Here is a 23,878-nt window from a genome sequence, read left to right on the forward strand (position 1 = left end):
ATCCTCTGATCTTATCCTTCTCATCTTCCCTTCGTTTTTTTTTTCCTCTTTCTTTAATGACACTATTAGCTACCTTTTGCTATTGAAACGTCTGGAGCTCTCCCTGCAACCCCTTTTTACTCCCTTTTCGTTCTTCTCTTTCATTACTTCTCTTCGTTCATTGATAATTTGCTTTTTCATCTTTCTTTAATTTTCCTTTTATTTAATTACCTCTAACCGCTGACTCCTGAAACACCTTAAATTACCGTTCTCCTTAGTCTCTCTTTATTCAGCTTCTGTCCATCTTCGCTCCTTTCTTTTGCCTCTCCTTTTCATCTTCGTTCCTCATTTTCCTTTCTTTTGCCTCTCCTTTTCATTTACGTTCCTCATTTTCCTTTCTTTTTCACTCCTTTTCATCTTCGTTCCTCATTTTCCTTTCTTTTGCCTCTCCTTTTCATTTACGCTCCTCATTTTCCTTTCTTTTTCCTTTCCTTTTCATCTTCGTTCCTCATTTTCCTCTCTTTTGCCTCTCCTTTTCATCTTCGTTCCTCATTTTCCTCTCTTTTGCCTCTCCTTTTCATCTTCGTTCCTCATTTTCCTTTCTTTTCACTCGACTTTAATCCCGTTGTTAGTTTTGCCTTTTGAAACACCTGGATTACCGCTCCCCCCTCCCCCCCTCCACCTCTTTTTGATTCACCCTTTTCCGCTCGCTAATGACAGGACCTTAATTCTCTCCACGGATCTTTTCTCCCTCTTTCGTCTTCTTTTCTTCCTCCCCTTGCTTCTACTTTCCTTGTTTTCCCTTTCCTATATTTTTCTTTTCTCCCTCTTTCGTCTCCTTTTCTTCCTCGCCTTGCTTCTACGTCTTTTTCTTTCAACACTTTGTCCTACTTATTGTATTTTTACCTTTTCCATCTTGTTTTTCTACTTCTATGTAATGCAACAACCTTACCACAACCGCCCTCACACACACACACACACACACACACACACACACACACACACGGATCATTGCTTACACTAACGACGCTCGCCTCATTAGCATAAACGACATAGTATAAACGACACAATCTTGGATCGCTTATTATTTATAGACGAAGTGAACGGCCGCCGCGCATCCGGAGACGCCGCTTAAACCAGATGATAATTAAGGAAATGATCGTGTTATTGGCGCTATCAGTTAGTCATTTGTTTCTCTAATTACTTCCAATTATTGTGGCGGCGGTGGAGGCGGCGCGCGGATACCTCCAGCCTGCGCCAACGAGGTATAGTGTTGGTGATTGTGGTGGTCGTGGTAGTAATGGTGGTGGTGGTGGTGGTAGTGGTGGTGAGATGGTGGTAGTGGTGGTGGTGGTGGTAGTGGTGGTGGTGGTAGTAATGGTGGTGGTGGTGGTAGTGGTGGTGGTGGTGGTGGTGGTAGTAATGGTGGTGGTGGTGGTGGTAGTAATGGTAGTGGTGGTGGTGGTGGTGGTAGTGGTGGTGGTGGTGGTGGTGGTGTGAAATTGTTCTCATGTCGCTCAGTCCCGTTTTGAAGATCCGTTTGTTTGTTATTGTTATCCTTATTGATGGCTTTGTTCTTTTCTTGGTTCTTGTTTTGTTGTTGTTTTTTCTTATTGTTTATTATGTTTTGGCTCTTTAACTTTTTGTGTTTGTTTTAGTTTTGTTTCCTGATCATTGTTGTCGTTTTGTATTTTGTTGTGGACTTTATTGTTTTGTCTTTTCTTCCTTATTGTTTTGGTATTTTTTGTCCTTATTGTTTTCTCTTTTCTTCCTTACTGTTTTGTCTTTTCTTCCTTATTGTTTTGTCTTTTCTTCCTTATTGTTTTGTCTTTTCTTCCTTATTGTTTTTGGTATATTTCATCCTTATTGTTTTGTCTTTTCTTCCTTATTGTTTTGTTATTTTCTTCCTTATTGTTTTGTCTTTTCTTCCTTATTGTTTTGGTATTTTCTTCCTTATTGTTTTGTCTTTTCTTCCTTATTGTTTTGTCTTTTCTTCCTTATTGTTTTGGTATTTTTCTTCCTTATTGTTTTGTCTTTTCTTCCTTATTGTTTTGGTATTTTTCTTCCTTATTGTTTTGGTATTTTTCATCCTTATTGTTTTGTCTTTTCTTCCTTATTGTTTTGGTATTTTTCTTCCTTATTGTTTTGGTATTTTTCTTCCTTATTGTTTTGTCTTTTCTTCTTTATTGTTTTGTCTTTTCTTCCTTATTGTTTTGGTATTTTCTTCCTTATTGTTTTGTTATTTTCTTCCTTATTGTTTTGTCTTTTCTTCCTTATTGTTTTGGTATTTTTCTTCCTTATTGTTTTGTCTTTTCTTCCTTATTGTTTTGGTATTTTCTTCCTTATTGTTTTGTCTTTTCTTCCTTATTGTTTTGTCTTTTCTTCCTTATTATTTTTGTCTTTTCTTCCTTATTGTTTTGTCTTTTCTTCCTTATTGTTTTGTCTTTTCTTCCTTATTGTTTTGGTATTTTTCTTCCTCATTGTTGGTGTTTGGTAGTCTTGATTCACTGATGTCTTCCTGGCTTCCGTATTTTTTCTTGCACAGATAATTGAAATATTACTGATAATTATAATGTTGTTGATAATAGTAATAATAACGATAATAATAATAATAAATAATAATAATGACTTACAAAAAACAATCCATAAACAGCAACAGTAACACCAACATCAAAATAACAAAAGCAACACGAAAATTAGACCGAGCAGCGACAACAACAAAAATAACAACGCCAAGACTCCCAACATAACACACAGCAACATCTTCAATGATTCTCTCTCTCTCTCTCTCTCTCTCTCTCTCTCTCTCTCTCTCTCTCTCTCTCTCTCTCTCTCTCTCTCTCTCTCTCTCTCTCTCTCTCTCTCTCTCACCTCGTCTTTTCTGAACCGCCCGCCCAGTAAATCAGTAGAGAGCGGCAGGAAGGGCGCATCCCACACCTCGGACACACACGGGAAATTACAGCTAGTTGCAGGACCTGGCGTGTGTGTGTGTGTGTGTGTGTGTGTGTGTGTGTGTGTGTGTGTGTGTGTGTGTGTGTGTGTGTGTGTGTGTTATTTGTTGCTTGTTCGTGTGTGTTGTTTTCCTGGTTGTTAGTTTTTTTTTGTGGTTTGGTTTCATCGTTTTCTGTTTTTTTTTTCTTTTTTTGTCAGGGGTGAGTGTGTGCATGTGTTTGATTGGTTTTTATTTTTGTCTTAATTTGGAGGGGTTTGTTATTTGTTCTGTTTTTTGTGTGTTTTTGAATGTAAGTTTTCTTTTTGTTATTGCTCGAACCAATGAATGACTTTTTACTATGATATGTTTTTCTTCTGTATTCGTGTGGTCTTTCCTTCATATTAAAACCTGACATTAATTTATTTCCTCATTTCACCGTTCATTTATATCCTGATTCTTTTATATGTTTCTTTATATAATTCACTCCTTTCCCTTTTTCTGTCGTATATTGTTCCACTTTAGTTCTTATTTATGTTCTTTTTTCACCTTCCTAGTCGCATCTTCCTAAATTTATCCTTTCTCTGACTCTTCTTTCGGCTTCCACATTCTCACTTTTCCATCATAATAATCGAAGCAACTCCCTCTCTCACTTCCTCATTCCCTTCCCACACCTCATCTCTACCTCTCACAGTGCCTGATCTACCTTGTGTCCTTCTCCGGCTCCTCTACTCTCACTCCCTCCCTCACTCTCTCCTCTCTCTCCCTCGCACGTGAGAGTGAGAGAGTCAACTTTTCATATCAATTTCCCAGGCTGGCCATGACCTTTAGCTTTGTAATTTACCTGCAGTTCCTTCCTTCCAAGTTACCGTGTGGATGAGAGAGAGAGAGAGAGAGAGAGAGAGAGAGAGAGAGAGAGACGGCACACTCAAACACACAAACAAACACGCAAGCAAGTAGTAGTTTTACGGCCAAACTTTCATAAGGGCAACAGCATCAGAGAGAGAGAGAGAGAGAGAGAGAGAGAGAGAGAGAGAGAGAGAGAGCGGGATGCTGTGCCGTGTGGTAGGCCCTGGTACTTACGCCCTTCCTGCCCGGGCCGGCAAAATAACCAATCTATATTCATAGCCGAGCGAGGGAGGAGGCGACTATCTTGAACCTCCATCGGGGAGAGAGAGAGAGAGAGAGAGAGAGAGAGAGAGAGAGAGAGAGAGAGAGAGGCTGTCTTCTGTGTACATGTGTCTTTCTTTTCCACTTTCTCTCCCTCTCCCTCTCCCTCTTGCCCTCTTTTCATGTTTCTCCATTTTATTCCTTCCCTGGTCTTCCTCCTCCTCGTCGTCCGCCTCTTCATACCTCTTTCCTCTTCCCTCCTCCTTCCTACGCAGGGTGAAAGTCAATCAGGAATAATTATTAGTTGACGAGCAGAAGGAGCAAGGGAAGAGAGGGAAAGTGAGGGAGAGGAGGGAAGGAAGAGAAGAGGAGGAGGAAGAGGAGGAAGAAGAGGAAGAGGAAGAGGAGGAGGCGTATACAACAGAGCAACTTGGAGAGGCAGTGACTGGGAAGGAAGGAAAGGTTGTTGTACGCCTGGCAGCCCCGCCCACTGTCTTGTTCCTCGCTGCCAGACGTACACACACACACACACACACACACACACACACACAGGTTCATGCCACTGTTTCCGGACACTTGATTAAACGTACATACTTACATACACGTTATACGCTCATGTTACACGGATTATTATTTATTTTAGGTAAGTTTACGCACTGACAGAGAGAGAGAGAGAGAGAGAGAGAGAGAGAGTGCTATGTCCGAAATCATGACTGAGAAATGTGTGCGTGTGTTCATGTACGTGTGTGTGTGTGTGTGTGTGTGTGCCATTAAGTGCGTATTCCATCCAAACACACACTCACACACACACACACACACACACACACACTCACACACACACACACACACACACACACACACACACACACACACACACACACACACACACACACACACACACGTTTTGCTTTACCTGCCCGTGATGTCACTTAGGCGTTATTACCTGTCCCGCCCGACCGTGAAATGATGGCCGCCCGTACGCACACACCGCCGCGTACACGGACGTCACTTTTTACCCTTTTACGGACATTAATTTTTACCCCTTTTTGGTTGACGGTCCTACTGATGGCTGATGGTGGTGGTGGTGATGAAAGAGTGGTGAGTGGTGGACTTGTGGTTAGGGTATAGTGGAGGAGAGACATGAATGGGTTGAGTAATGAATGGGTGATGACAAATAGTGATGTTGTGATGAAGCGGTTGTGGTGATGATGGTAGATGTGTGGTTAGAGTATGTTGTAGAAGGACAGGAATTTGAGTGATGATAGATAATGATGACAAATAATGGTGATGAAGTGATAGTGGTGGTAGTGGTGAATTGTGGATGTGTGGTCAAAGGATCAGTGGTAGAAGATGAGTGGTTTTCGTGGTGATGACGGATTAGTAGTAGTGGTGGTGATGACGGATTAGTAGTAGTGGTGGTGATGACGGATTAGTAGTAGTGGTGGTGATGACTTAATGTAGTGGTTGATGATATGTTGCAGTGAATGGGTGATGAGCAGTGATGAGTGTTCCTGGTGTGCTAGTGTGGTGAGTGTTGCATGCTTTTGAAATGGTGATGGTTTGTGGTTGTGATAAAGAATGGGTAGTGATGGTAGTGATGTGAGTAGGTGTTTGAATGATGGATAATATGTTTGTGTGGGTTTGGAAACGGGTAAAAATTCGTGTTAAGTGGAAATTTTAAGATTCTGGAAGTTTTTTTTTTACAGCAACAATAAGCAACTTTAAATCAACTCTAGGACAAAAAAAGACAAAATAAATGCCGCAATGTTCTACCCCTGCAAGAGAAAGCAGAATTAAGTGGCCAGGAAAGAAGTCTATTTCGGGGATTATGTTTCTGAATGGTTCCTCTAAGCGAGAAAAATGAGGAAAATCACCCCTCACACAAACCATTTCATAATATATATATCAAAGCATTTGTGATCAGATTATGTATCATCTATTTTTGGGGTTTATATCATGACACAGATTTGGCCCGTTGCTGCTACCGGGTTAAAACGACGAAGAGGTTGTAAGGGAAGGTGCAAGTGAAGGGGGTTACTTTTTTGTCGGGCTTGTGTAAGGGTAAAGGGGCTGATCTGGGCGGGGCGATGATTTAGATTCTCATTAACTGGTGCGACTGACTGACTGGGTTGCCGGAAACAGTCAGTCAGTCTGTGTCTCTCCCCCTCGTGGAATTATGGGAACTAGGGACGTGTGTTTTCACTCCTCATTTGTTACCTGCCTATTACCACACACACACACACACACACACACACACACACACACACACATCTGGGCACTGGTCAGAAGATTCACACATTGTTTGTTTGTCGAGATCTTTTGGAAACGCCAGCACCACCTCTCCCTCCCCTTTCTTCCCCCTTTATTTATCTTTCCTCCCTGTTCCTCTCCTTTTTCTCATTTCGTCTCAGCCTTTCCTCTCAGTTTACCTCTCCCGGTTTCCTTCACCCTTTCTTTCCCTTTCCTCCCTCTTTTTCCTTTCTCTTTCCCTTTTTCCATTTTCTATTCCCTCCTACCTTTCACTTCCTTTTCCCTCCTTTCATCTCCCATTACGTCTCCTTCTCTCACCTTCCTCCCTCCTATTCCCCTTTTCGCTACTCACCTTCCTCCCTCCTATTCCCCTCTTCGCTACTCCTTTCCTTCATTCCCAAAAATAAGGGAAAAAAAGAGTGATCGAAGAGGAAGAGGAAAGAGGATAAAGAGGAATCTATCTACCCCTGAGAACTCCTCCAGGTCTCCCACTTTGTATCTCTCCTTCCCCTTCATCTCCCCCTCTCCCTCCCCCTCGATCTCCCCTGGTGGGCGTGAGGGGAAAGAGAGGGGAGCGAGGGGCGTAAGGCAGGGGAGCACATGTGTCCTTCTTCCCCCAGGTGCTCCCAGGTACACGTCCATCTTCCTCTGCGTCGATATTCCTTTGTTTCTTGTATTTATTACGTTTCATTTACTGTACGACGTTATGATTCACTGCTCCGTGGGTGAGAGGGAGAGGGAGAACGGCAGGGGGGGGTCAGAGGGAGGTGATATGGAGAGAGAGGAGGTTAAGGGAAGGAGGGTCAGAGGGAGCGAGGGAAGGAGGGAGGTTAAGGGAGGGAGGGAGGAAGGGAGGGAAGGTAAAAATGAGTTAGGGTGGCCCAGGAGGTGTGGTTGGGGAAAGGTAAAAATTGGGAGGGGAAAAGTAAGGGGAAAAAACGGAAAGGTGAGAAAGCGTGCGGCAAAAATATTTATAAACATAAAGGAGTAAAAGGTCAGTATTTACGTGGGATTATGTAAGTAGGCGAGAGAGTGTGTGGGAGAGAGAAGAGAAGGAAAATTAATAGAGAAAATAAGGAAAAATAAACATGAGGGAAATAAATAAAGAAAATAAGGAAAAATAAACATATAAGGAAAATAGAGAAAATAAGGAAAAATAAACAGATAAAGAAAATAAATAGAGAAAATAAGGAAAAATAAACAGATAAGGAAAATAAATAGAGAAAATAAGGAAAAATAAACAGATAAGGAAAATAGAGAAAATAAGGAAAAATAAATTGATTAAGAAAATAAATAGAGAAAATAAGGAAAAATAAACAGATAAGGAAAATAAATAGAGAAAATAAGGTAAAATAAACAGATAAGGAAAATAGAGAAAATAAGGAAAAATAAATAGATTAAGAAAATAAATAGAGAAAATAAGGAAAAATAAACAGATAAGGAAAATAAATAGAGAAAATAAGGAAAAATAAACAGATAAGGAAAATAAATAAGGTTGGAAAACAATAAAAAAAAAAGTTAGATTGGGATAAAGTTAAGTGAGGAGATATTATAAAACAGGGAAAGGGATGATAACAAACGTTAAAAGAGAGTAGGAATAATAAAAAAAAATAATGAAAATCAACGTATATAAATAAACCAGAAAAGAGAATCGTGCGAAAAAGATAAATTAGAGAGACGAAAAGATAAAAAAATAGTAAAGTGAGAGAGGATAATTTATAGAAACTCATGAATGACTACAGGCCCCTCCTCCTCCTCCTCCTCCTCCTCCTCCTTATTTGTCTCCCACCTGTACATCCACCAAGAACGAGCCACCATGACGTAACACAACCTCGCAAACCGCTAATTTAAACCCGGGTTGGATTTTGGCGCGTGTGTTCGGGAGAGTGAAGGGGAGGCTGGCGGACCACACCCCCGCCAGCCAGCCAATCATAAATCCTCGTTTATATGACGTAGGCAGCTCGTCCGACCAATCGTAAATACTTGTTTATGTGGCAGAGGAAGAGGCATAGAACGTGACACACTGCATACCTCCTCGTCCTCGTCCTCCTCCTCCTCCTCGTCCTCCTCCTCGTCCTCGCTTACCTACTCTTACCTGTGAAGCATCCTCCTCTCAGGTGTAACTACAGGTGATTGATGTTAATAAGGACGCGTAAAGGAAAGTGAGATGTGGTAGTGATGGTGGTAGTAATAGTAGTAGTTGTAGTAGTAGTAGTAGTAGTCGTAGTAGCAGTAGTAGTAGTAGTAGTAGTAGTAGTAGTAGCGTTAGTACAAGACCAAATACATACACAGACAACTGCAAAACAAGTAAAGAAGGCATAAACAAACATAAACAAACAAACAAACAATGCACGCAAGAAACCCGGGGAATACAATCACGCGAAAGGAAAGGAAAAAAGAAGAAAAAAAGCGAATTGGAGAAGAAAATGCTAATACCACAGACACACAACAAAGGAGGGAGCGCCGACCTACAAAAAACAGAAAGGCAAAGAGGGAGAAAGAGAGAAAAGGAAAACACCGTGTATAAAAATGTTGCCAGAAAAAAAGGAGAGAAAAAAGGGAGAGAAAAAAGGTGAGGAAGGTGAATAGAGAAGCCGTGATATTTTCCGGGAGAGAGAGAGGGAGAGGGAGGGAGAGGAGGGGACGAAGGGGAGAGAGAGGGAGAGGGGAGAGAGAAGGGAGGGAGAGAAAGAAAAGGTCAACTCGTAGTGTTTTTCTCACAAGAAGAGAGAGAGAGAGAGAGAGAGAGAGATATGCAGGAAAAAAGTGTGCTGTGAGAGAATAACACACACACACACACACACACACACACACACACACACACACTAAGGCAATAATGAAAAAGATCAAAGACTCGGAAATCCTATTCTTTGCTTAGAACCGGTCACCTTTATGAATATTAATTGGTCTTAGCTGATACGAGAACCTTTTATTATTATTATTATTATTATTATTATTATTATTATTATTATTATTATTATTATTATTATTATTATTATTATTATCATCACTACTACTACTACTTTTTTTTTACAACAATGGGGACAGTTCAAGGGCACACAAAAAAGGAAACAATAATAAAAAAAGCCCGCTACTCGCTGCTCCTAAAAAGAATCCAAGGAGGTGGCCGAAAGAGGAGTCAAACTATTACTACTACTGCTACTACTACTACTACTACTACTACTACTACTACTACTACTACTACTACTACTACTACAACTTTTATTCTCATTATTGTTATCATTATTGTTTCCTTTAAAAATTCACGTGTTTTCTTGGGTGCCATTTCATTTCCTTATCTTCTATTGTCTACTAATTTTCTTTTCCTCCTTCTTTCCATTCTTTTCCTGCTGAGACGCTTTCTAATGTTCATCAATACGGAAACATCCATCGCTTATTCACGAGCTATCTAGTGAGACCCGCCCAAATATTCCAGTCATTTCGAGTCGGGAGATTATTCACTGCATTTAAATTAGATGACGAGGCAGGTGAGGCATGACTTATTCACCTGCTAATGAAGGAAAGGTGGAGGGCGGCGGAGGCTCAGGTGTCACGCAGGTATAGGTCAGGAGAGGCTGGAGATAGTGATGAAGAGGCTTGGGAAGAGAGTGATTTTAAAGGTAGTTTGTCTACTACTACTACTACTACTACTACTACTACTACTACTACTACTATAACTAATACAACATCTGGTACTACTTCTACTATTACTTTTATTTCACATACCGTAATAATGATAACAAATTACAACAACAACAACAACAACAGCAACAACAACAACAACAACAACAACAACAACAACAACAACAACAACAATAAGCCACAAGAGTTCCGTCCAGCGTGTGTGTGTGTGTGTGTGCGTGTGTGTGTGTGTGTGTGTGTGTGTGCTCCCCTCCGGCGCTCTGTTATGGATGGGGCCCTGATGGCTTATCAAACATTAAGCAACTTCATTCCCTCAGATAATAGGCAACTTATTTAATGATGCACTTTTCAAACAGGGCCTCATTCTCTCTCTCTCTCTCTCTCTCTCTCTCTCTCTCTCTCTCTCTCTCTCTCTCTCTCGTTTGTTTCTTTTTACTTATTACACTGAAGAGGAAGAAGGATTTTTTTTTTTTATATATTATTGATGATGAAGATTTCGTAAAAACTATCTTCACCATCACCATCACCACAATCACCACTCTCTCTTCCATAGCGTCATCCACCTCTTGTTCGTTCTCCTCTTCCTTCTTTTCCTCCTCCTCCTCCTCCTCCTCCTCCTTCTCCTCCTCCTCACCTGACATTTCGATCCTCCCGGTAGGCCATTCAATATTCACAGATATTACACTAATACTCGAGACACACCCTCACTCTGGCCTCACCACACCTCCGCGCCGCCGCCGACACCACCGCCACCTCCACCGCCTCACCACCACATGATCACCTCAACTCCACCACCATTAGGCGTCCCCAGCGTCAGGCACGTCATCCCACCACCACCACAAAGCCACACACACACACACACACACACACACACACACACACACACACACACACACACACACACACATGCACACGCACACAGACACAGACACACACTTTTACCTTTCAAACCTTTTAATAAGTCAGAGAAGAATTACAGTTTTCTAATTAAATCTCTTTCACTGTTGGGATCTCGATTTTTCTTTTGTTTATTTTGGTTCTTTTTCTTATAATTTCTTGTGAGGGATGTTTTTATTTTTTTGTTTTTTGTTTTTGAGTGTATGTAAAAAAATCGTCTCTTCGTAGGGATGGGCGAGGAAAATATGAAACAGTGGTAGAGATAGATAGATAGATAGATAGGTAGATAGTTAGATAGATAGATAGATAGATGGATAGTTTTTTTTTTTATCATAGCGGTTTATTTGAAGAGGCCGGAAACTGTGCCCATATCTCATTTCTTCGCTTACCCGTTTGGAAAAAAAAAATGATGGAAGAGATTTTGAGTTTTTTCATTCATTTTTTCGTTATATATATTTTTTTTTCATTTTTCTCATGTTGCATTTATGTATGTAGGTTTTCTTGTAGTTTTTCCTTCAACGCTGTGGGCTTTTTTTTTTATATTCTCTCTCTCTCTCTCTCTCTCTCTCTCTCTCTCTCTCTCTCTCTCTCTCTCTCTCTCTCTCTCTCTCTCTCTCTCTCTCTCTCTCTCTCTCTCTCTCTCTCTCTCTCTTCCCTCTTCACCCCTCACGTTCTCACCCCCCACCCCTCCCCCCTCGCTTCCTCCCGCTCCTTCCCTCCCCTCCTCCCTCCCTCCCTCCCGGCGTCAGCTGGTTACGACACTCCCCAGAACTACACCTCCCTGCTGCTCCCTCCCCCCCACCTTTTCCCTCCTCCTTCCCCCTCCCCCCCCGTGGAGTCGCATGTTGCCTACCCTCCATCACTTTGAAGTTTTAAACTGCCGCTGTGAAATAAATTGAAGCTGGAAATGCAATTGGAATACTTTAATTAATATGTTGCTTAAGGGAGAGAGAAAGAGAGAGGGAGGGGAAAAATGCTCCATATCTGTAGGGGGAAAGGAGGTGTTTGTGTGCTTGTTCTGCTGTTTTATAAGGCAGAAATGAATGTTGGATAATTTAATCGAATACTTTACTTGAATACTTTAATATGTTGCTTAAGAGAAAGAGAAAAAAAGAGGGAAAGGTGAAAAAATACTCCATATCTATTGGGTGGAAGAAGTGTTTGTGCGGTTGTTTTTATTGATTATAAGGCAGAATGTAATGTTGTGAGTGGTGGATATTTCTTTTAGGTTTGTTTATGTATCTGTCACTGTTTATTTCACCTGTTTATCTGTTGGGCTTCCGGCATGATTACAAGTGTGAGAACTATGAGGAAAATGCATATATTACTTCACTATTAGAATCATGAGCTTTCTGGCAAAAAAATATTCATGACATTTTTTTTTCTCTTAACTGTTCATATATATTTTTTGTGACTGAAAATATAAACTCTTCAACGAGGTCAAAGCATAGACTACCTCGAAAATAAATTGATTCTCAGGTGAGTTGCCGTGATTTCCGACTGTAATTGGTCCGCTCTTTATGACACCTTATTCGCCCACTTATTTGTATCGCTGTATTTCTCCCGGACGCTAATTCTCATCCGCCGTCCCCTCGAGAGCCGTTCGTCGTAGCGTTGGGCTCTAATTATGGAACTGGACGAAGGAAAAGCGAAAGAGAAAAGTGCGCACAGACGGAACGGCATTTTTTGGGGACGTATCATAAATCCTTTTTAATTCCTGCAAACCATTTCTCTCTAATATTTTTGTCCCCGTCTTTCCGTTCACTCACATTACCGTCGTGTTCCATTAAAAAAAAAGAATCCTGAGGGTGATTTTATATTTTCATTTCCAGTTTGATTTTCTCGTTAAATGGAAAATGAGTTCGTATGAATGTTCTTTTCCTATAAACTCTTAATTTAAACTTTTACTTTTTAACACAACCAGGAAAAAGGTTTATAAATACTACTTGCTTTCTTACGGTCAATATTTTTCCCTCATGACAAACGTAAACAGAAAAAGAAAGAAAAATCGTGGTCTTTTACCTCTAACTGAAAATCTCATCTTCACAAACGCAAAAATAAATAAAAGATAAATAAAAATAACTAAATAACTAAATAAAAAAAAGAGAATCAATAAAATAAATTAAGTAAGAAATAAATAAATAAAAGGACCAAGAAAACAAGACCTATAGATTCGTCCTCGTGTCGTGAAGTCCAATATATATATTTTTTCGTTTCACCTTTTCTTGGGAGACCAATTTCCAGGACAAATCTCGGGTCGATCTACCTGCAATTTACTCACCGATTATTGAGGTCAGGTGACATGGGAAGCCGACCAATCAGGGGCCTGGGATTGCGGTGACCCGAGGAGCGGTCTGAGGTCACATTTGGGTCCGCTGGATAAAAAAAAGGAAAGAAATATAAATAAAGGACATGCTCGATTTCTGATTTTGGGGAGTTAGAAGTCAAGGTACACACACACACACACACACACACACACACACACACACACACACACACACACACACACACACACACACACACACATATATCGTGATGCGGTCGGTGAGGCTGAGAGGAAAATTGGGAGGACGGAGGAAAAAAAATCTGAAATATTTGTTGAAAAAAGAGAGAGGAAAGGTTTGCACTGCCGAGAGAGAGAGAGAGAGAGACGACGACGACGACTTTGGAAAGAAAATAAAAATAAATAAAAACTAGGAGGAAAAGTAGACAAGAAAGAAAATACTTGGTAGAGACGGAGGGATTCTAGGATGAAATGAAGGAGGGAAGGAGAGAGGGAGGAAGAGAGGAGGTGAAGTAGAGAGAGGAGGAGAAGAGGAGGTGAAGGAGGGAGAGAGTAATAGTAGAGTTAAGTCAGGAGGAAGGAAGGAAGGGAACGGAGAAAGGGAGGGAAGGGAGGGAGAGAGGGGGTATAATAGCATAGTTAAGCCAAGAGGAAGGAATGGTGGGAGGGAGGGAGAGAGGGAATAAGAGTGGGAGGGAGGATGGATGGAGGGAGGGAATAGGGAGAGATGGAGGAGCGGGAGGTTTAGCTCTGATCTCTAGGAATGGAGGAAATAGGCAAAGAACGAAGGAAACGAATGAAGAGGAAAAATAACTTAGAAAAAACACAAGAAAGTAGAAATGGAGAAATATTTAGGAGAGAGGAGGTTTAAATACGATCAAAACAAAACAAAATAAAAGACAATAAAAGAAAACAGGAAATGGAAAGGAAATAAGAGAAAATAAGTCATGAGGGAAAAAAGGAAAGAAAAGAAGAAAGGAAAAATGCTTGAAGGTAAAGAACAACAACAAAAAGGCAAATAAATGAAATAGATAAACAAGAAGAGACAACTTGGAAGGATAAAGGTCAGTAAGTAGGAAAACAAGAACGAAAGAACAACAACAAAAAAAAAACAGTAAACGGTAAAGTCAACGAGTAAGAAATAAATAAATGATGGAAACAAATAGAGAAGCACAGAGAGCAATTTTGGGAAACAAATATGAAATAGCAAAACCAGTAAGCGAGAAAATAACAAAAGTCGCAGTAAAAAAAAGCAAATTAAGGAAGCAAACAAAGAGAGAGACACAGACAATATGGAAAAATAAAAGCTGGAAGTATAAAGTTTTGCAGTAAGAAAAAAAAAAAAAAAAAAACGAAATACCGAAAAAGAAAATAAACGAGAGTGGAACAAAATACAAGATGGTGAAGTCAGAGTAAGAACGAAGCAAAGAAAGGAAACAAGCAAGCAAGGAACGAGGCAATGAGAGAATTTGGAAGGAAAATAAAGAAACAAAAACGAAATATCACAAAATAGTAAACGAAAAAAAAAAAAAAACTCTACAAGATGGTAAAGTCAGAGCTAGGACAAAGAAAAGGAAGGAAACTACAAGCAAGGAAAGAGGAACAGAGAGAATCTGGAAGGAAAAAAAAGAAAGAGAAATGAATTATAACAAAATAGTAAATGAGAAAACAAAAAAAAAAACACTGCAAGATGGTGAAGTCTGAGCAAAAACAAAAAAAAAAGTGAAGGGAACAACAAGCAAGGAACGAGGCAATGAGAGAATTTAGAAGGAAAATAAAGAAAGAGGAATGAATTATCACAAAATAGTAAACGAGAGAAGAAAAAAAAAACGCTGCATGATGGTGAAGTAAAAGCAAGAACGAAGTGAAGGAGGGAAACAAGCAAACAGGGAAGGAGACATAGAGATAATTTGGAAGAAAAAAAAAAGGAAACAAAAACGAAATATCACAAAAAATAGTAAACCGGAATGAAATAAATGACAAGACGCTTCAGTCAGAGTAAGAACGAAGGGAAGAGAAGGAAGCAAGGAAGGAGAGAGGCACAGAGCAGCAAATTGAAAAGATGAAAGTCAGAGAGTAAGAAAACAAGAACGATAAAAAAATAGTAAACATGAAAGGAACAAAGCGTTACAGGATGGTAAAGTCAACGAAAACAAAGCAAAAAAGCAAAGAAGCCAAGCAAAAAGAGAAGCACAGAACTTGAATTTAGAAGGATAAAAGTCTGGAAGTAAGAAAACACGAACGAGATAACATTAATAGTAAACATGAAAGAAACAAAACATTACAAGATGGTAAAGTCAACGAAAACAAAGCAAAAAAAACAAAGAAACCAAGCAAAAAGAGAAGCACAGAACTTGAATTTAGAAGGATAAAAGTCTGGAAGTAAGAAAACAAGAATACAATCATAAAAAAAAACAGTAAATGGAAAAGGAAAAAGCACTACAAGACGGCAAAGTCCATAAAAAAAGAAGCAAGAAGAGAGGCAGAAAGAGATAATTTGGAAGAAAAAAAAACAGGAAAGAAAACAAGAACGAAATAAAAAAAAATAAACTAAGCAAGATCGGAAAAAAAGTGACTAGTTGCCGGTAAAGTCAACAAGTAAGAAAGAAGCAAAGAAAGGAAGCAAGTAAAGAGAAAAGGAAGAGTTTGCGAGTAAGAAAAAGTAAGAACAAACTAAAATCAAACAAAGAAAAGAGGAACAAAAAAAAAAAAAAAACTCTAGATGCCGGAAAAGTCAACAAGTACAAAACAAGCAAAGAAAGAAAGCAAGTAAAGAGAAAAGGAAGAGTTTGCAAGTAAGAAAAAAGTAAGAAAAAAAAACACAGAAAAGAGGAAAAGAACTAAACACTTCAAAATGGTAAAGGGCAAAGTCACAGTAAAAAAGAAAAAAAGCAAAGTAAGGAAGCAAACAAAGAGAGAGAGAGAGAGAGAGAGAGAGAGAGAGAGAGAGAGAGAGAGAGAGAGAGAGAATATGAAAAAAAATAAAACCAGGAAGTATAAAGTTTTCCGGTAAGAAAAAAAAAAAAACGAAATACTCCCCAAAAATAAACAAGAGTGGAACAAAATACAACATGGTAAAGTCAGAGAAAGAATCAAAGAAAGCAGGGAAGGCAAGAGGAGGCAGAGAGAGAGGCAATACAAGCAGGTTAGCAGCAGAAGTTACGGCACTCGGCTGAGGTCTGGACGGGCCACGGGGGCGCCACATATTTACCTGACATAATCATCCCAGGTGAGGGGCGGCCCATAATTTGCCTGTCACCACCTTCCGTGCCAAGTTTCAATTTTGGGGGGTGAGGCGAGCGGGGGAAGAGGGAGAGAGAGGAAGAGAAAGGGGGGGAAAGAGGGTGAGTGTGAGAGAGGGGTGAGTGAGATGGAGTATATAGATAGATAGATAGATAGGTGGATAGATAGATAAATAGATAGAGAGAGATATAGAGCACTTGTTATTTCTCTTCCTCTTCCTCCTCCTACTCTTTCACTCTTCCTTCCTTTATGGGTGAATGTAACAGAGAGAGAGAGAGAGAGAGAGGAATGAAAAAGTTGATAGAGAGAAAGATGTACAGAAAGATAGATAGATAGATGGATGGATAGGTAGACATAGAGTACTTGTTATTTCTCCTCCTCCTCCTCCTCCTCCTCCTCCTCCTCCTCTGTCATTCTTCCTACCTTTATGATTTCTCCTTTTCCTGGCCTCTTGTCTTCCCTTTAATCTTTGCTAACTCTTTGCCTTCTCTCTCTCTCTCTCTCTCTCTCTCTCTCTCTCTCTCTCTCTCTCCTTTTTGCCTCCATTTCTACCCTAGCGAGAGGAGAAGGCCCAGGGACTCTTCTCTCTCCTTTTACTTCATTCTCCCTTCCTCCTCCTCCTCCTCCTCTTTCATCTCTATTTCTCTCTTTCAATTTCCTTTTTTTCTATATCTTTGTCTCGTCCTGTATTGGAATATCTCTCATTTTTGTTTATATTTATCATTTGTTTCGTCCCTTTCACAATTCGTATGATATTTCCTCGCTTTTCTTTTCCTCCTTTTATATTTCTCTGATTTTTTTATTGTGTTTCTCGCTCTTCGTCCATATATTTTTCCCTCCCGTATTTATCACACTTCTGTCCCGTGTCTCTCTCTCTCTCTCTCTCTCTCTCTCTCTCTCTCTCTCTCACTTCCCTCTTCCCGTTACCTCCCCTTCTCTTTATTATTGTAATCTTCTCTCCTCTCTGTTTCGTTTTCGTTTTTTTTTGCCTTTGCCTCTCTCTCCGTGTCTCTCTTTCCCTCTTCCTCTCAGTCCCTATTGCACTCCTTCCCTTCTTCTGCACCCTCTTCTCATATCATTCACTGCAATAACCTTATATGCCTGCTCTCTCTCTCTCTCTCTCTCTCTCTCTCTCTCTCTCTCTCTCTCTCTCTCTCTCTCTCTCATCAGTATAGCCACCCCAGCCACCGATCTCTTGTCCAATAACTACCAATTTTAGGAGGTTAGCGGAGAACCCTCATTACTCATAGACTCGTTTGCGGCTTATTTATGAGGCGGCGGAGAGGCGGAGAGGGAGGGAGTGACGGATGGAAGGAGAGGGAGAAAGAGAGAGAGGGAGGGCGAGAACGAGAGAGAAGGAGAAACGGACAGAGAGAAACACAGGAATGACCCACCCGCTAAGCTAACCGCCCGGGCCTTTCTCTAGCATCAAAAATTCATCGGGAACTGAAATTATCGCCCAATTAACGCGGCGCCCTCATGAAAAACACGTAAGGCAAACAGGCCACGGCTTTTAATGGTACTTCGCTGATGGCTGGAAAAATGGTTGCCAGACACGAAGGTGGCCGCCAGGAGGAACATGGATCACTCGGAAGGGGTGGGGGGGAAGGGAGGGAGGGAGGGAGCTAGAGGAAGGGTGTAGAGGAAGAGAAGAGGTGAGGTGTTGTATTGAGTGAGTAGGTGCGTGATGAGTGTGTTGAAGCATGATGAAAAAGGTGAGGGAATTGTGTGTTTGTGAAATCGAGGACGAGGACAAGACGAAGAGAAATGGAGGACAATGACGATGAAAATATATAACTAACGATAGAGGAAAAAAAATAACACGTAGAAGGAGGAAAAGAAGAAAGAACACAAACAAGAACAAGGCGTGTGGATAAGCTGGAAAGGCAGGTTGAAGTAGTAGTTTTAGTAGTAGTAGTAGTAGTAGTAGTAGTAGTAGTAGTAGTAGTAGTAGTAATAGTAGTATGATGAGGTGGATGAAGAGTGGAACCAGGAAGGGGAGGGGGTAAGGAGAACAGAAGGGCAGGAAGGGGTTGGGGTAGGTGTGAGAGGGGTGAGTGACGGGGTGACGGGTTGGCGGGGTGATGCATGCGAGCTATAAACAATTAGGGAGGTGGAAAAATGGGGTCAGTTTGATCGCCAGACCGCCCTCGCCCGGTGATGGATGTATCCTGCCTCAGGGGTGACACGGCCTGCCTCGCCACCCTCACCACCCTCACGCACACACACTCACATACACACACACACACACACGTACACCCATCCACTCATACATCCATACACAAACCCACACAGCTACCCTCACGTCAAAACGAATACAAACACACACGACAGTACTATATCAGGTAAAGCACTCCCCTTCCTCCCCCTTCCTCCCTCTCACCTGCACACCCTTACCAATTAACACACCTGAGTTTCAACCAGCCACCCACGAGCGCAGTCATGTTAAACAGCTCAGTAAATCATTTCAACGCCTTACCCAACCACAACAAAACCAGACCTCGCACGCACGGACGAAGATGCACTCAGACTCACGTGCTAAGTCACCTGTCCCAGAACACACCTTTACTTCTCCTCCTCCTCCTCCTCCTCCTGATCATACCTAAACGCACCCAAACCGAAGCCAGAACGCACGCAACGCACCTCGTATATCGTAGAGGCGCACTCCACGCACACGCAATCCACCCACCCAACCACAACGCACGCTAGGGAGATTAAACACACACACACTTACACACACACGCACACGCACACAGAAGAGAGGGGCATGAATGTTCAGGGGAAAAAAAGTAGTGTTACAAAAAATAATAGCATACTTGTGGACTCTGAGAGGGGGAGGAAGGAAAAAAAGGAAAAGAAAAAAGAAAAAAGGAGCAAGAAAAAAAAGTAGAAGAAAAAGTCGTGCATTCTACTATGAGGTGAGACACGGAAAGTCCCTCCACCCCTCTCTCTCTTCCCTCCTTCTCTTCTTCTTCCGCCCTCCTCCTTCGTTTCCTTCCCTCCCTCCTTCAGCCCCTCGTGTCACCTGTAATTAAGCCGAACAGGTGTGTGTGTGATCCAGAAAGCGAGACAGCGTACTTATTTCCTTCTTTTTCCAGGCAGGTATTACGTTTACCTGTACGGCGTGTGTGTGTGTGTGTGTGTGTGTGTGGGTGGGTGGGTGGGTGGGTGTGGGTGTGTACATGACATGACATATTGATCTTTTTAGCTTCAGTGGCATGTGTAATATGTGGCTTTTTTACACACACACACACACACACACACACACACACACACACACACACACACACACACACACACACACACACACACACACATGCGGGTTTAGAAATGTTTTAAGCTCTAATGACAAGGTTATGCTAAAAAAAAAAAAACTATATTTATCGCTATATTAAGAAAGAAAAACGAAGGAAGAGAGAGAGAGAGAGAGAGAGAGAGAGAGAGAGAGAGAGAGAGAGAGAGAGAGAGAGAGGAAAACACTTATACAGGAAAAACACGCGGAGTCTCATGTGTGGCTGGCAGGCTTCCGTGGCGTTGTTTGAAGCGTTCTGGTGAAGCATGAAGAACAAACACGCGTCTCCCTTCTCTCCCTATCCTCTCTCCCTTCCCTTGCTCCCTTCCCCTCCCTTTTCGAGCTCCTTTTCCATTTGTCCCTTTCCCTAGCGTCCCTGTATAAAACCATCCATCCTTTTCTTTTTCATTTTTTCTATAGGTCTTTCTCTTTCTTCTTTCCCTCCCTTTTCTCCCTTTTCGATCTCCTTTTCCATTCGTCTCTCTTCCTAACGTCCCTGTATAAAACCATCCATCCTTTTCTTTTTTTCTTTTTTTCTATAGGTCCTTCTCTTTCTTCTTTCCCTCTCTTTTCCCCTCCACTCCCTTCATTCCCTTCCCTCATATTTATTTTCTCGCTTTTTTCATTTATCTTTCTTTCACTCATTTTCTTTCAGCCTTTCTCCCCCTCCTTTCTTTTCTCTGTCCCTTCCACTCTGTTTCTCGTTTTCTCATTCTTTCTTCTCCCCCAATCCGTTTACTCTTGTCTCTCTTCCTTTTAGCCCTTTTTTTCTCCATCTTTTATCTTCTTCACTTCATAGCTCAATCTCTTTCTTTTTCCGTTTTTTTTTCACCCTTTCTTTCAATCCTTAATTCCCCTTTCTCATTCTTTCTTCTCATTCCGTTTACTCTTGTCTCTCTTCCTTTTAGTTCTTTTTTTTCCTCCATCTTTTTCTTCTTCACTTCATAGCTTAATCTCTTTCTTCTTCCGTTTCTTTCTACCCTTTCCTTCAATCCTTAATTCCCCTTTCTCATTCTTTCTTCTCATTCCGTTTACTCTTGTCTCTCTTCCTTTTAGTTCTTTTTTTCTCCATCTTTTTCTTCACTTCAACGCTCAATCTCTTTCTTCTTCCGTTTCTTTCCACCCTTTCCTTCAATCCTTAATTCCCCTTTCATTTGTCTTTCCAATTCACTTCCCTCCTTCTATCCTCACTATCTTTTCTACCTTCATCTTATAACTCCATCTCACTGTTGCGCTCTTCTATTTCCTTTATTTTAGTTTAGCTCCATTTCATCTTATTTTCCTTGTTTTCGTACATTGAAGTTTACTCTTATTTTTATTGGTTATATTTTCGTTTATTTCTTATTTACAATGATTTTGATTGATAAACGAGAGAGAGAGAGAGAGAGAGATTAGAGAAAGTTACGGTAGTGATGGATGCTCGGGGGTGAGAGAGACCTCAGGTAAAACACGTGACAGGTTAATTGTTTGTTTACCTGTGCTGCGTAAGATTCCTGATTTATGAACACCTGCCCGACCTTTACGAATTTGTCGCCTTGTTGACCTTACTGAAATATGGGCCAGAACACTATCTCTCTCTCTCTCTCTCTCTCTCTCTCTCTCTCTCTCTCTCCCAAATGCAAGAATCAATATTAACTTTTTCTTCATTCCTTCTCTCACTTCACTTTTATTTCGCTTCACACCGTACTCCTCTCTCCCCATCCCTCCTCTTCTCTCCTCTCCTCTCATCTCCCTCTTCTTCACCTCACTTTACTGCACATCGTCATACAAACACTCACACCAATCCTTTTTTCTCTCCTCATATTCACCTTCCCCACTCTATTATCTATTCGCCTCCCTTCCTCCCCTTCACCTCCCCTCATTTCCCTTATCTGCTCCCCTCCACCATTAGAAAAAAATACTTCCCTTCCCTTCCCTTCCCTGCTCATACTCCAGAGCCCTTCCCCTCCCCCTTTCCCTCCCTTCCAACAGGTAACTAACTACTTATTACAGGTAAAGACAAGAGTGGCATATTTAAAACGGGGTATCTACACTTTACCTATTTTTTTTTCGCTTTTCCTTCCTTTTTTTTTTTACTTATTTGAACGAGCCACTTCGCCTGATGGAACCAATATGTCTGAATATTTAATAAACCATCAAAGTTGACGAGGTATTTCCCTCTTTTTCGAACAGTGTGTTGACAAGAGTCTGGCATCGGGAATGAGTGTCAATATTGCTGTTAATTAATGTGACTTACAGGTATAGGTAGGTAGGAGTCGCTCGCAGCCAGGTGAGGTGGGGTGGAGGGAGAGGGGGGAGGGTGCCAGTGTGTGTGTGTGTGTGTTGGTGTGTGTGTGTGTGTGTGTTTGTGTGTGTGTGTGTGTGTTCTCAGGTGGGTGTCGTGATAATTTTATGTAGGCAGGTATACTCTCACTGGTCGTTGGGTTTGTTTTATTGGCAATTAAAACACACACACACACACACACACACACACACACACACACACACACACACACACACACACACACACACACACACACACACACACACACACACACTCTCTCTCTCTCTCTCTCTCTCTCTCTCTCTCTCTCTCTCTCTCTCTCTCTCTCTATGGAAGTCAAGAACAGAACCAGTTGCCTGCACGCCGATCAAAAAGCTTTTATGTTCGCTATTAACTTTAAATACCTCGCTCAGCTCCCCTCCTCTCCCCTCTCCCCTCCCTTACCTTGCCTCTCTCCCCTCCCACCCCTCGCCTCTCTTTACCTCTCACAGCCCTTGCCCTCTACCTCTCCCCTCCCCGCCCATCCTCTCTGAAACCTTTTTGTGTCCTTTTTCCTTTCCTCTCCCATCCTTTCCTTCCCCTCTTTACCTCTTTACTACTGTTTTCTTCTTCGTACTTGTTTCGTCCTATCCTTCCTCTTGATTCGTTTCCTTATCCATGCCTTTCTGTATCTCCTCGCCCATGCCTAGTCCTCTCATTCTCTTCCTTGCTCTCACAACCCTTTCTCATCTTATTTCTGTATCTCACATGTACCGTTTTTAACTCTTCTTTCCTATATCCTTGCTCTCTCTTGTTCTTCCGCACTCTCTCCACTCTCTTCTGTTGCTTCTCTTCCTCTTATGAACACTATATTTTCCTTACCTTTCTTACTCGTTCTTACCTTTTGTTCCTATACTGTACCTTCTCTCCCTGTCCCATACATAGTTCAATTTTAACCTTGTCCTCTACCATCCCTTCCCCTTTTTTTCTCTTACGTTACTTCCTTTTCCTAGCCTCTGTCCATCTCCTGTTCCTCTCTTTAACCCTCTCCATCCATCCCCACCCACCCATTCCTACATCCTTCTGTACTTTCCCATCCCATCACTCTCTCCCTCTCCTCCTCTCTCCCTCTCAGCCGGCAGGAAAACAAACACACAACACTTAACTCCGGTGCCCTATCTGTGTCCTGAAGCCCCCGAAAGCCTATTTACAAGGAAGGCTTCGACAAATATTCTGAATAATTATTTGTGAACGCTCCAGATTCATTTGATGGCCCCGGCTGTTGAGAGAGAGAGAGAGAGAGAGAGAGAGAGAGAGAGAGAGAGAGAGAGAGAGAGAGAGAGAGAGAGAGAGGTTACTCATTCGTCTGTCATTCGTTTTTTTTGCTCATCTTTCTGTTCGCTTCCATTCATATAGTATAAAAAGGGAGGAGGAGGAGGAATGGAAACAAGAACAGGGGGAATAACAGGAACAAAAACAAACATGAACGAGAAGGAAAAGAGGAAGAAGAAAAAGGATAAGGAGAATAAGAACAAGAATTAGAATGACAAAAACATTAATTATGATAAAGTAGTAATTGAAACTGGAAGAAAGGGGGAGAAGGAGAAAGATATACACCAAAAAGAAGAGAAACAAGATGCAAATAGAACCAAGAGGAAAAAACAAACAAAGGAAGAAGGAGAAGATGTAAAGAAGAGAAACAAGATGCAAATACAACCAAGAAGAAAAAGAAACAAAAGGAAGAAGAAGAAGGAGGAAAAGATGTAAAGAAGAGAAACAAGATGCAAATACTAGCAAGAAGAAAAGAAACAAAAAGAAGAAGAAGAAGAAGAAGATGTAAAGAAGAGAAAGAAGATGCAAATACAACCAAGAAGAAAAGAAACAAAAAAAAGAAGAAGAAGAAGATGTAAAGAAGAGAAAGATGCAAAAACAACCAAGAAGAAAATAAACCAAAGGAAGAAGAAGAAGGAGGAGAAGATGTATAAAGCAGAGCAGGAGAGGAATCGAACA

This window comes from Eriocheir sinensis, chromosome 44 (assembly GCF_024679095.1).
Source record: "Eriocheir sinensis breed Jianghai 21 chromosome 44, ASM2467909v1, whole genome shotgun sequence".
In the NCBI taxonomy this organism is placed as follows: domain Eukaryota; kingdom Metazoa; phylum Arthropoda; class Malacostraca; order Decapoda; family Varunidae; genus Eriocheir; species Eriocheir sinensis.